The sequence below is a fragment of the Pelophylax lessonae genome (assembly GCF_965119305.1).
Source record: "Pelophylax lessonae genome assembly, chromosome: 9".
Lineage (NCBI taxonomy): Eukaryota > Metazoa > Chordata > Amphibia > Anura > Ranidae > Pelophylax > Pelophylax lessonae.
In genome coordinates, this window is record NC_138776.1 from 107,790,708 (window position 1) to 107,802,583 (window position 11,876).

Below are 11,876 nucleotides of genomic sequence, written 5' to 3' on the forward strand. Positions count from 1 at the left end.
ACGGGCCCAGACCTCAATAACCAACTCATGGGAGTAGTCTTATGTTTTTGCAGAGGCTCTGTTATTTTCATACCTGACAACCAACAGAGGTTCCATTGCTTCCTTGTTAGAGAGGAAGACAGTAATTTTTTGAGGTTTCTTTGGTTTAGAGATAACAATCCCTCCAAAGACATTATAGAATACAACATGAAAGTACACATTTTTTGTACACAGCCCTTCTCCTGCAGTTGCCATCTGTTGTCTGAGGCATTCCAATTAAAAATGAGAAACAGAGTATGAATCAGATGCTAAGCAAATTATAGAAAGGGCCTTTATGTAGATCAAACGCAAAACTCTCCTAAACTCGCCTAAACTGCGTACAAAAAAACGCTCTATATGAGCGGTTTTTTTTTCTGCCAGGGGATCTGGTGTTTTTTTAAGCCCAATGTGCATGGAGCCTAAATGCTTGCCTGCTCAAATCTCAGGCTCCACAAGATTGCTTAACACAGCTGAGAAATAATGGAAGACTTCCCTTCCCAAGATCATTCTAATGATCTAAGAAACTTAGGGGTTAATTAACTAAAACTGGAGAGTGCAAAATCTGGTGCAGCTTTGCATAGAAACCAATCAGATTCCAGTTTTTTTTTTTGTCAAAGCTTAATTGAACAAGGCGAAATTAGAAGTTGATTGGCTACCATGCACAGCGCACCAGATTTTGCACTCTCCAGTTTCAGTAAATCAACCCCAATATATCTTTTTCTCCATTCATGTACAGTGACTGTCATTTCCTATCATTAACGAGACACAAAGCTGTCGGAGAGAGATCTGTCATTGTGCTGGGAGCACAAACACACTAGCACATAAATGCAGCCTCACGGATAAAGACCCACTTCCTTAAGGCCGCATATATGCGTACGCTCAGCAGAGAGGAGTTAAAGGCATCTCCCAAACTTGTAATTTAAAGGGTGTGTGTTTTTCTATGTCGCCCTATTAAAAGGACCCTCTCCTCACTGTATATTTAAAAAAAAATGGATTTTTAACTCATACTTACCCGTAAAATCAATTTCTTGAAGTACATCACGGGACACAGAGCCATAAATCATAACATATGAGTTATTTAGCCACCTATAGGTAAAGGACACAGGCAACCAATCAGAATTGATGACCCCCTATATAACCCCTCCCACACAGGAAGTACCTCAGTTTTGTAGCAAGCAATAAAAGACCCCATGGAAGAGGGGAGGGACCTCTGTGTCCCATGATGTACTTCAAGAAATGGATTTTACAGGTAAGTAGGAATTAAATTATACAAAGAAAAGCTGTGCTTGCATCTAACAGAATAAACAAAATCACTTCCAATATACCCAGCAGCTGCACATATGTAGGCTAAAAACACAAACAAATATAGAAAAAAAAAGGTGCTGCGCTAGAAGAGAAGTGGGCATATATTAGTCCAATATAGCAAAATAGCAAAAAGTCCATCAATCCATCCACCGGAGACAGCTGAAAGGGCTAATAGGTGCTCACGCCACTAAATCACCTCCAGCCACACTGCCTCTTACCGTGTTTCTAAGTATGAATTAAAAGTTCAGGCGGACACTACCTTGGGCAAAAAATCTGGATGAGGACGTAAAATCACCCTATCTTGATAAAATATCAAGAATGGCTCTTTACAAGAAAGAGCTGCTAGTTCTGATACCCTTCTAGCCGAAGATATCGTAATAAAAAAAATAAATAGTTTTCTGGTCAAAAGAACCAGGAGAACCTGCCCCAGAGGTTCAAAAGGCTGTTTTTGCAAAACTGCCAACACCAAATTTAAGTCCCAAGGACACAACGGTGGCTTCATTGGTGGAAGCAAACGCAATATTCCCAGGACGAAGGTTTGAACCAATGAATGGGAAGCTATCGGTTCCTACAAAAAAAACGATAGAGCTGAAAAATGCCCTTTAATCGTGCTCAGGGCTAATTTAATATCTACCCCTGCTTGCCGGAATGATAGAATTCTCCCAATAATATATGTACAGGGATGCCATTTCCAGGCTTCACACCAGGCAATGTAGGGTCTCCAGACCCTGTAATAAATATTTCTAGAAACTGGCTTCCTGGCATTTATCAGTGTATGAACTTCGGAGCCAGATACACCCTTCTCTTCTAAGATTAAGGCTTTAATAGCCAAGCCATCAGAGACTGTACAGCAGGGTGAAATATCAGACCTTGGGAGAGCAGGGTGGAATATCGGACCTTGGGAGAGCAAGTCAGGACGCAGTCAGGACGCAGTGGAAGAACCCAAGGCCTCGTCACTGCCAACCTCTGGATTTGTGCATACCAAATCCTCCTCGGCCAAGCCGGAGTTACTGGTTTCCCCTCCAGCTGGATCCTGCGCAACAAACGCGATATCAGCTGTACCAGAGGAAAGGCATAGATCAGGGAATACTCCTCCCAAGGAGTCACCAAGCATCCACTCCAACTGCGAGTGGATCCCTGGTCCTGGACACAAATCTCTCCAATTTGTTGTTGAACCTGGATGCCAACAGATCTACCTCTGGGACCCCCCAGCATAGGAAGATCAATTTAAAAATCTTGGGATGTAAGGACCATTCCCCTGGAAACATCTGCTCAAAAAATCTGCCTGCCAGTTCTCTATTCCAGGAATGAACACTGTTGTCAGGCATGGCACAAACTTCTCTGCCCAGAACAGGATAATATCCACCTCTTTCTGGGCTGATCAAATCCTTGTGCCTCCTTGATGGTTGAAATAAGCCATGGCCGTGGCATTGTCAGATTGTACCCCGACAGGGTGACCCGAAGTCTGGGCGTCCAGAGATATTATGAGTGCTGGGGATCTTGAAGGAAGGACGCCTGCTCTTCCTCTTTACAGGTAGCAAAGTACTCTCCCCCGCCCCCCCCCCCCCCCCAGATCTTTTGGATATACTTATCCAGATCATTACCAAAAAGGCTTTCTCCCTGAAAGGGTAAGCCAGTAATCTTTTACATGGTAGTTCCGCAGACCAGCTCTTTAACCAAAGGATTCTGCGCATATGCACTGTCATCAGAGCAAACCGTGACATTTGCCTTATGGAGTCCGTAAGAGCATCTACTGCAAAACACAAAGTGCGAGGTAGATCTGACAGATTTCCCACAGACTCTTCTTGAGAAGGAACTTGTGACAGAGTTCGAACACCCCGACTGGGTATCTCCGCCAAGAAGCTGCTTTCTAAGCTCTGGAACACGAGATCCGTCAATCTGGCTATAGTTACCCCAAGAACTCGACAGTACAAGTTTTGGAGTCAACCAGAAAATAAACTGTTTATTCAAACACAGGCACAAAAGAGATAAACACTTTGGGACAATCCCCCCTCCCCCTTAGCAGCCAATCCACATACACATATACATCCCATAATAGCTTGATCCCAAGGCAGACAGAAACAATAGAACCATGGAATACAGGCACTTAACAATAACAAAGCCCACCCCACCTCACTATAGAGCAAGGATCTATGAGACACTCCTGCAATATTTTAGCAATCTGAAAAGTCAAATTGTTAATCTTTATATATTTCCTGAGGGATATTGTCCAGAAATATTATTGTCCCAAGTGAAAGAGGCCCCTAAATCTTTCAACACAAACCACACATATAGAACCCAGGATAACCGGGGTAACAAGAAATGCGGTGTGGTTGTACAGCGAGTCTGATTAGCGCAGACCCGACTGAGGTTCTTGGTCACCCTGTGCCCCTAATAGACACAGGGTGACTTACACATAAGAGGGGCTGGGGAAGCTGGACAATGAGTTTCCTGACCTCTCTTAAGTAATCTGGGTTCCACGAGCCCCCCAGCCAAAGTGACTCCTGTCACAGAACTGTCTTGGCCACTAGAGATGGCCTTGCGGTTCGCCCAGTGGTCGGTTTGCGGCAACCTTTGCTCGTTCTCTGTTCGCCGATCATGCGAACATATGGCGATGTTCGCGGCCGCCATTTTCTTTTACATTGTGAATAACTTTGACCCATGAAACATCCATCAGGTGGTACAGGACAGCCAATTAAGACATTTCAGCACATGGACATACCCCCTACCTTATAAATATACCTGATCTGGCTGCCATTTTAAATTCTGTCTTTTTTCAGTGTAGGGAGAGGTTTGCTGTGTGGAGCAGGGACAGACTGACAGTGACACAAATCGCTAGGTAATAGGTCCACAAAAGTCCTTTTAAGAACTGGTATAGGTGTACTATTGTTTGGCCTATATTCTGTCTTTTGTCAGTGTAGGGAGAGGTTGCTGTGTGGAGCAGGGACAGACTGTCAGTGACACAAATTGCTAGGTAATAGGTCCACAAAAGTCCTTTTAAGGACTGGTATAGGTGTACTATTGTTTGGCCTTTATTCTGTATTTTGTCAGTGTAGGGAGAGGTTGCTGTGTGGAGCAGGCAGAGATGTATAGTAACGAAGTAGAACTACTTAAGTACTGTACTTAAGTACCGAAATGCGGTATCTGTACTTTCCTAGAGTAGAATTTTTTTCTCCTACTTCTACTTTTACTTCACTACATTTTTTCGATGATTTCGATACTTCTACTCAAGTATTTTTTTTTTGTGCTGCATAGTTACTCGTTACTTTTAAAAAAATTACCACTGCCAGAACAGTAGATGGCAGGTTACATAAAGCTCAAAAAAATGTGTATAATGTCATTTGTAAATCAGCGCATACGAAAATAAAGGCTGTGTATAATAAAAGCTGCTATACCAAATCTTTCCAATAAAAAGAAAATATGAAACAAACAAATAAATTGTGCTACAGCGCTTAAAGTGCATCAAGAAACTACTAACAAACACAACTTGGCTGTGCGAATAAAGTGCCTGTGCATTCGATATAATATCATTGTTGCCCCCAGTGCCCTGCCCACACTCCACACAGTATCAAAAATAAAGTGACATGAATGTGCTAAAGCCTAAATGCAGTGAAAATAATTATTCCCACAATGTAACAGTAAATTCAATTCATATAAAATATGACAATAAAGCACAATAAAATAAGTTATGAAATAAGTTAGGTCAGGTGCGTGCAACAAGTTGAAGTGTGTAAACCTATCTATAACGAAAAGTCCATAAATTAATTCCAGTGTGCAAATCTAAAGTGTCACTTCACTTGTCAGATGCTTCCACCTCCTTCAGTGCTCGAGTGACCGACCAACACACTTAATGGTGGTGGCACTGGTGGATAGCGTCTGGGTGGCACTGTGGCACTGACTGCACTGGTTCAAAAAGCCATATATATTTAATTATTTCAATTCTCAATCTCATAGGTCCTCTCCTCATAAGATATTAATAACTTTAAGATTAGGTGATGAACTTCTTGGCGGCCCTGGCAGGATGACGGGGACACCCGCCTGTGCGGCTGTGCCCGCACTGCTGTGACCACTGGCAGTGGCACTTGACTTGAGCAAAGCAAATGAGCACTACTAGTGTGAAGGACAGGTGGTGGAAGCATGTTCTGACAAGTTCTTATAATGAAAATAATATAGACAGCTTTTTGAACCAGTGCAGTGCCAGTGCTACTAAGGTGAGTGGCAGAGAGAGAGGCTATCCAGTCCACCACTTTACTTGAGCAGATCACAGCAGAAAGGTGGAAGCATCTGACAGCAAGTGACAGCACTTCTTAGATTGCACACTGGAATTCAGTTATAGTTTACACACTTAAACTTGCACCTATCTTATTCACAATCACAACTTATTTTATTGTGGTATTGTCATATATATTTTATATGAATTACATTTACATTGTGGGAATAATTTGCACTGCATTTAGCACAGACATGTCACTTTATTTTTGATACTGTGGGCGATGATTTTGAATACAAGAAGAATATATATATATAATTGCAGGCACTTTATTAGCATTTTTAGCACAGCCACTTTGTTAGTAGTTTTTGATCCATTTTTCACTTTAAGCGTTGTAGGTTTGATGAAGCTGGCCTGGCACATCATCATCAATTGAGCAAATCAAATCAAACCGCGATTAAGAAGACTGCGCATGCTCCTGTTCTGCCTTTTGATCAGCTGAAAAGATGGACGAACCAAAAACACCACCTTCCACCCCTGGCCCTTCAACTTCAAGTGATCTGCCTGGCTGTGAGAGTGAGGAAGCTCAGGAAGGAGACCACCCCTGGCTTTAAAAGGTGGATGCTTTAAAAGGGGAAGGGAGGGACATACTTTATCTGTTTTTTGTTTACAAAAAGTTACAGCCTAAGGAATTGGGATTGTCCTTTAGGTTAATCATTTGAATAAATCATTTGAAATAATAAAAAACAATATGATGTTCAAACTTTTGACTTCTTTCTTTAATAACTACATAACACAGTACTTGTACTTCTACTTTCAGTACTTGAGTAGAATTTTTTTTTCAAAACTACTGGTACTTTTTACTTTTAGTACTTAAGTAGCAAATTTTTTGAAAAAACTACTTGCAATACTTAAGTAAAAAAAATGTTGAATACTTTAGTACTTCTACTTAAGTAACTTTTTCTGCGAGCACTTCCACTTCTACTCAAGTCACTTTTTGATCGAGCACTTGTACTTTTACTCAAGTAGAAATTTTGAATACTTTATACAAGTCTGGGAGCAGGGACAGACTGTCAGTGACACAAATTGCTAGGTAATAGATCCTCAAAAGTCATTTTAAGAACTGGTATAGGTGTACTATTGTTTGGCCTATATTCTGTCTTTTGTCAGTGTAGGGAGAGGTTGCTGTGTGGAGCAGGGACAGACTGTCAGTGACACAAATTGCTAGGTAATAGGTCCACAAAAGTCCTTTTAAGGACTGGTATAGGTGTACTATTGTTTGGCCTATATTCTGTCTTTTGTCAGTGTAGGGAGAGGTTGCTGTGTGGAGCAGGGACAGACTGTCAGTGACACAAATCGCTAGGTAATAGGTCCACAAAAGTCCTTTTAAGGACTGGTATAGGTGTACTATTGTTTGGTGTGCAGCATATAGGGGTGTAATACACTTATAATATACTTTCTAATATATAAAGCATATTATAGTGGATTTTAAGCGGGGTGTTATATAACAATATACTAATAGTGTATAAGGGTACTGCGGAAATTTTGCCTCTTTCGCTGCGTTCCCTCTGCTACACACAGTGACAAACGTTGCTGGGAAAAAAAGTAATATAAATGGTGGGATATACCAGTGGCCCCCCAAAACGACAGATTGAAACGGGGTGTTATATAACAATATGTACCCAAATACACTATTATGAAAGTATATTGTTATATAACACCCCGCTTCAATCTGTCGTTTTGGGGGGCCACTGATCTATCACACCAGTTATAATACTTTTTTATAATTGAGTTTGTCACTCTTTGTAGTTGTAGTATTGCTGCAGAACCGCTCACCAGTCACAATGCTGCACAATACAAATCCACTATAATATGCTTTCTATATTCATCCAGCATTGCGACTTCCTCATCTTCCTGCTCCTGCTCCTCGACGGCTTGATCAATGACACGACGCAATGCACGCTCAGAAAGAAGGCGTAAGGTACGATGTCACTGATGGAGCCCTGGCTGGGACTGTCCAGTTTGGTGATCTCATCAAATGGCCGCAGAAGTCTGCATGTGACGCGCATGAGCAGCCACTGGCACGGTGAAAAAAACCCAAGCTCCCCAGAACCTGTCCTGCCACAGAGTTCATACAGGTAGTCATTAACTGCACGTTTCTGCTGGAGCAGCCTATCAAGCATATATACAAGGTTGAGTTCCATCGAGTCGGGCAGTCACAAATAAGACGTCTGATGGGCAGGTTGTATCGCCGCTGAATGCCAGCAAGGTGAGCCATGGCTGCGTAAGATCTGAAATGGGCTGAGATTTTCCTGGCCTGCTGCAAGACGTCCTGGACCCCAGGGTATTTGACAACAAATCGCGCTGCACGACCAAGTTCAGGACGTGTGCCATGCATGGCACATGTGTAATTTTGAATGAGCAAACGTCCGAGCGCTTATGGAAAAAATAAATGTGAATATTTAGATGGGGCTGCTGCTGACAAAATAAGGTGTGGTGCCTTTGGATTGATTAAGTGAAAAGGTCAGCGCTGCTCCTCTCTTTGTTTAAATTATATGTGCTGGATCATATATGAAAAAAGTGCTAAGTGCAACTTAAAATAAATGTGCAAAACAATCTGCATTAATATGTGTCAACACATGAAAAATATCACCAAGTGCTAGTTCTATTGCATAATCATATCAATAACAAAACAATAAAAAGCCAATAAATAACACATATCATCCTTAATTGAATAAATTCATTGTGCAAAAAAGTAATTAAATAATAAAGTTCATTGTGCAAAAAAAGTGCTTCAGTGCCGTTATACACAAAGTGCTCCAGTGCTTATGTCCAAAAAGTGCCAGTGCTCCCCTTAGGTGACCCCACTCACCAGAAAAATGAATGTAGTCAGCCTGGAATAATTTCCTTGGGGTTGCTGATTTCACTTTGCCAGATAACAACAGGAATGCTGGATGACTCACTCTCTTATAATCCTCATAAAAAAGAGGCCCGCCATGGTGAAGTATGGCAGAAGAGGAAGGCTGAGTAAGCCACTCAACCAAGTCTGGTGCGTCCTTTGACATAATTGAACGCACCTTCTGCAACTTCCCACTTTGGCTCCTGCCCTAGCCCTACCACCCCTGCGGAAGGACCTGCCTCTTCCTCTTCCTGCCTCTTCCTCTGCCTGTCATTTTTAAAAGACTCTGTGACAAAATTACCAGTACTGGGTGGCAACATACTTAGACCCCCGGTACAAACAAAAAATGTTACCACCATCACAGAGGGCTGTCAGAATGCAGCACTTCCAGGCCGTGCTTCGAGAAATGCTGCACTCTGCTTTTTCGTGCGCTGGCAGAGGAATTTCCACTCACAGAGAAACAGTTGAGGGTACGAATCCAACAGCGCCTGCAAGAAGAGGGCGGTTTGAAGATGTGTTGGTCACTTCTGATATGAGATCATTCTTTCAGCTGACCCATCCACAGCTGTCCTCCGGATCCAGCATCAGGGAACGCCTAGACCAACAAGTGTCCGACTACATCGGGTTAACGGCCGATGTGGACACTCTGAGAAGTTATGAACCCCTGGACTACTGGGTGGGCAGGCTTGACCTCTGGCCAGAGCTTGCAGAATTTGCCCCTTGTCCAGTGTCCTGTCCGAAAGGATGTTCAGCGCAGCAGGGGGGATCGTGACCGATAAGCGCACTCGCCTAGCTCACGACAGTGTTGACTATGACTACCTCACATTTCTAAAATTGAATGAGGCATGGATCCCGGAGGAATTCAACACATGTGACCAGTAGACCATGTTTGATTCAAATTCCTCATGACAGGCCACAAATATCTGCCACCACCCATAACAATTCATCGTCCCTGTCTTAGGTAAATACAGCGGCATAAAAGGCCTTTTATGTCCGTTGAATGCCTAATTGCTACAGTCTGTCCCTGCTCCACACAGCAACCTCTCCCTACACTGACAAAAGACTTTTGTGGACCTATTAGCTAGCAATTTGTGTCACTTACTCTCTGTCCCTGCTCCACACAGCAACCTCCAGCCACAGAATACAAAGTTCTTTGCTGTCAGGTGAACACCTTTTGGCTCATTTTTGGGGCCTGTACTGGCCGGCACTTACTTCTGTATCCTGTGAATGCCTAATGTACCTCCAGCCACAGAATACAAAGTTCTTTGCTGTCAGGTGACCGCCTTTTGGCTAATTTTTGGGGCCTGTAATGGCAGACACTTACTTCTGTATCCTGTGAATACCTAATGTACCTCCAGCCACAGAATACAAAGTTCTTTGCTGTCAGGTGAATGCCTGTGGGCTAATTTTTGGGGCCTGTACTGGCCGACACTTACTTCTGTATCCTGTGAATGCCTAATGTACCTCCAGCCACAGAATGCAAAGTTCTTTGTTGTCAGGTAAACGCCTGTTGGCTAATTTTTGGGGCCTGCACTGGCCAACACTTACTTCTTTATCCTGTGAATGCCTAATTTTTCAGACTGGAATTGAAAATCATTGGGTCTGTAAACGTTCCGCTAAATTGTGGAATGGATGCAGATCCATTTTACAGACATGGGAATGGACCCTATATGTATTTGACATGTATTTACCGGCTGCTGTCAGTTCTGGCTGATTTAGAAAAAAAATAAATACATTTTTTTGCTGAAAAAAAAAAAAACATTTTTTATGGCAACTTTTCCAATAGCAATACTTCTGGTATGTCAGTGACTATGTGTGCACAGCTAATAAGTATTTTGTGGCTGCAAAAATGACCTGGAGGTTTTTCATGTTCGCCTGCCATTAAAATGAATTGGGTCCGCCGCGAACCTGAGGTTTGCGAACATTAGAGCGAGTTCGTCGATCGCGTTCGTGAACCGTCCCAGCAGATGTTTGTCCATCACTATTGGCCACTCGCTTTATGCGGTCTTTCAAAGACTGACATACTCCTATGGCTGCTACTGCTGGTTGAACTGCAGAACCTGCAACCGCAAAGGAGGCTTTCAATAAAGATTCCAACTTTTTATCCGCTGGATCTTTAAAAACCTGGGCATTATACACAGGACAGGTTCAATTCTTGTTAACCAAAGAAATGGATGCATCCACAGTGGGAATTTTTTCTCTTAGAAAACATATCCTCCATAGGATATAGCAATGAAAACCTTTTGGGAGGAACAAATATCCTATCAGGATGATCCCAATCATTATACACTTCTTGCTACAAGAGTGGATGTATGGGAAATGACCGAGGACTCTAAGGAGGGCGCAATGAGCCCAGGGAGGAAAAAGAGGTTTCAGTTGTCTCTAAGGGTAAGAGTTTAAACTCAGCCCGGACCATCTCAGCAAGAGACTGGATAAACAATCTCTGGAATTGAGAGGCTGATAGAGATTCCTCTGACTCCCCAGAAGTGGAAATTTCAGCTTGACCTTCTATAGGGTCACCCTCAGCTACATCTTCCACATCCTCTGCCCAACCCTGAACTGATTCAGGGGCGGCTCAGGAGAGGGGGATCTAACCCACTTCTTTCCTCCTTGTGGTGCTGCAATCATGTCAGCAATCCTACCTTCTAGGGTGGCTAATGCTGATGCCAAATTGTCCTTGGTAACATAGGCTGTGGCAGAAGTACATGGAGTAGCTATTATGCCTGACATCCATGATGGCTCAGATTGGCTTGATGCCTCTGGCTTATCAGGAGGAGTAGACACAGTGGAAGCACGACTAGGACCTTCAAGGCCTGAGGGTGGCATCTTAGTGCCCATTCCAACTGTGCTCCCTCCAGTCCTTTTTCGGGCAGACATTGCTTTATGGCAAACAAACTTGAGATACTACCTTCAAAATGTACTCAAGGTCTGTGCCAAGTTTATACAGCCTAATGCACACAACACTGATTATCATAAGATACAGGACCTATTTGTGCCAGTAACATACACTCACAGTGACTCAAGCAACCAAGCTGCTGCTGCTCTGTGTCCAGAGTGTGTGACAGAGGCTAGCGTGTTGGAGACAGTTCCTTGCAGAAGACGCCCTTTTATGCATGTGCGGTGTGGTACGTGCATGTCAAATTGCGTTAGAACATGCAGTCATGTTGGAACAGGAAGGGCCAACCCCAAACTTTTCCTACAAAGCTGGGAGCTGTCAGGATGCCAGGAAACAGACCACATGGGAATGCAGGTCAAATTAAGCAGTTTATTGGAGGAAACAATAATAATAATAATCGCACAGCAACAGTGAGGAAATTCCAGGAGCGGGTGGTAATCCAAGCCGGGGTTGAATCCAGAAGTGGGTAGTCTGCTGAAGACGGGTCGTCCGCTAAAGCCGGGTCATCAGCCAATGCTGGGTTGAGAGCTAGGAGATTTGTCAGCCAA